Raw genomic sequence first — 3,303 nt, forward strand, 5'->3', positions numbered from 1 at the left:
TTCACCATACCCACTGAAACAATGATGGGAAAATATAATTTTTTTTTAAAAATATAAGAATATGTATGAGTGTCTGCTTGCATGTTTCTCTGTGTATCCCTTGCACACAGGGACCCAGAGGAGGTCCAAAATGGGCATCGGATCCCCTGGAACTAGAGTTACCAAAGATTGCGAGCTCCCCTGTAGGTTCTGGGAACCAAACCCCAGTGTTCTGCAAGAGCAGCAAGCGCACTGGATCTTGACCGTAAGGGATTTTATAGCCCTTATTACTACACACAGACTGGATTTCAGCCCTGTCTTCCATATGTTTATGACTCACATTCTTTTTACATTATTTTTATCTCCTACTTATTAGTTCCTTTCTTTTTGTGTTACTTTCTTGAAAAAAATTTACAGACTTATTTTTATTTTGTGTGTATGTGTATCTTGTGTGTTTTGCCTGCATTTGTGTCTGTCTGTGCACCATTGCTATAGCATGCATGTGGAGGTCAGAGTACAGGTCTTAGGGCTCAGTTCTCTCCTCTAGGGACTTATTTTTATTTTATTTTTTAAAATAAAAGCCTGAGAATTACAGGATGTTGCATTCTTGCAACAGTTGGTTCAGAAGAGAGAGCTTCCAATCATCTTAGACAGTAGAATGCCTTGAAAGCAAGACAACAGCCCAAAACCCTGACCTGTAATTCAAAAGGCATCTGCCGCTGAAGAACCGAGGAAAACATCACCTGGTCACCTTTCCTGGCGTGCTGAGGGAAGAGAGAACAAAATCTGGTACTGCAGGCAGGCTACGAGTCTGCTGAGTCCAGGGATGGCAGGCTGGACCTAGAGCCTGGTCCTGTCCGGAACATACATAGATGTGCTCAGGTGAGCTACCATTGTGTGCTGCACTGCTCCCTGAAGATAGGAATTTGCAAGAGACAAAAACCTTTTCTCCCCCAGGGTGGTTATCGCTTGCATTTAGGAAGAAGGAAAAGCTACCCGAGGGGAATATTTGGTTTTGAAAGACTGCCATCTAACATTTTAATGCTGAAGATCTAGTAGTCTCTGTGATATAAGATATGATTGTGTTTCGTTTTACTCCCCACAGAATAAAAGAAATGATTTGTTTATTTTTATTTTATGAGTATAGGTAGGTACCTGCGTGTATATTATCTATACACTACTTGTATGCCTGGTGCCCACAGAGGCAGAAGAGGGTATTCAATCCCCTGGTACTGGAATCCCAAACAGTTATGATCCACTGTGTGGATGCTGGGGATTGAACTTACATTTTCTGGAAGAGCAGTCAGTGCTCTTCACCACCAAGCCATTGCTTCAGCTCCCATCATGAATTTTGAACTCATGAAAGCAGACTTGCCCATAGAAATAACCTTTCTGAATCAGGATCCAGTTTGTAGCCTTTATGAAGTGGGCATTGTCTCTTAAGAAGAAGGGGACCTGGGCATAAGGTATGTCTCCCCATTTGCCTTTGAAGTGTAGAATAGATCCAGCTGTAGAGCTGTGTTAGAATTTAAATTAGCATTCAAGGGCCATGCCTCTCCACCCAGCTCATACTGGGCCACACTGTATTTTAAAAGAAAATGAAGTAACCATTTAAATGAACACATTATTTGGTATGAAGCTGTAAAGGCAGGGATAATTTCATTTTTCAATCTAGTGTAGCACCCTGATGGACTGAGGCATGACTGTTGCCCTTTTTGAGGTCCTTTGTCACTGTCTTGGGCCTAGTCACTGCTCTCTAGGGAAAACATGAATCGATTACTGCTGGGCTGTCATAGTGGGCACAGTCTTCTCAGAGCCCTGACCTGAAGACATGAGCTGACCTGGGGTGAGCTTTACCAGAGAGGGGGACATTCTAAGGCCACCACAGAAAGCAACTTGGAGCCGGGCGTTGGTGGTGCACGCTTTTAATCCCAGCACTTGGGAGGCAGAGGCAGGCGGATTTCTGAGTTCGAGGCCAGCCTGGACTACAAAGTGAGTTCCAGGACAGCCAGGGCAATACAGAGAAACCCTGTCTCAAAAAACCAAAAAAAAAAAAGAAAAAAGAAAAAAGAAAAAAGAAAAAAGAAAGCAACTTGGAGCTTAAGTCTGTCCTTGCACTAATAAGTGACAATGAGTTGGGCCCGGTAGTGCACATGGAAGGTAGAGCGAGGTGGGTTTCTGTGAGTTCAAAGGCAGCCTGGTATACACAGTGAGTTCTAGAACATCATAGGCTACATAGATCCAGTCACCATGTCTCAAACAAACAAATGAACAAAAAAAGACAATAATTAATTGTGGCTATGAAACAGGGATCTGATATAACAAGCAATCAAACAATGTAATACACTAACCAAAGCCCCAAAACTGTTCATTTTATCTTTGTAATTTGGAAAAAAAAATTCCAGACTCACAACATAGTTTCCAACACAAGCCTCTTGTTCATCTGCAGTGGATCAGTCAAAACAGAATAGCAACACGATGGAGCCATAACTGTCCGAAGCTTACTTCAGATCTCACCTTGTCCCACTAGTATCCTTTTCCCTGTGTATTTCCAGAGCCAATGTGGATCCCACTTTGCATTCAGTTATGATGTCGCTGTGGTCGCCTTTACTCTGGAATAGTTTTCTGATCTTTCCATGATGTTCATGGCCTTATCATTTTCCTTTCCTTTCCTTTCCTTTCCTTTCCTTTCCTTTCCTTTCCTTTCCTTTCCTTTCCTTTCCTTTCCTTTCCTTTCCTTTCCTTTCCTTTCCTTTCCTTTCCTTTCCTTTCCTTTCCTTTCCTTTCCTTTCCTTTCCTTTCCTTTCCTTTCCTTTCCTTTCCTTTCCTTTCCTTTCCTTTCCTTTCCTTTCCTTTCCTTTCCTTTCCTTTCCTTTCCTTTCCTTTCCTTTCCTTTCCTTTCCTTTCCTTTCCTTTCCTTTCCTTTCCTTTCCTTTCCTTTCCTTTCCTTTCCTTTCCTTTCCTTTCCTTTCCTTTCCTTTCCTTTCCTTTCCTTTCCTTTCCTTTCCTTTCCTTTCCTTTCCTTTCCTTTCCTTTCCTTTCCTTTCCTTTCCTTTCCTTTCCTTTCCTTTCCTTTCCTTTCCTTTCCTTCTCTTCTATTTTTCTTTCTTTTATTCTTCTTTCCTTTTTGAAATAGGGTCTTGCTATGTAGCCAGGTTGACTTCAAACTTTGGATGTTCTTGCCTGCACCTCCACCTCCTAAGTGCTGGAGTCATAGGCTGTATCACATGACCCTAATGTTTTTGAAGCTGAACTTTCTATGTAGCTCGTTGTTGCTACTTTGGGTTTTTTTTCCCATCCTTTTTTTTTTTTTTTTTTTTTTTT

Source organism: Mus pahari, chromosome 3 (genome assembly GCF_900095145.1).
Source record: "Mus pahari chromosome 3, PAHARI_EIJ_v1.1, whole genome shotgun sequence".
NCBI classification, from domain to species: domain Eukaryota; kingdom Metazoa; phylum Chordata; class Mammalia; order Rodentia; family Muridae; genus Mus; species Mus pahari.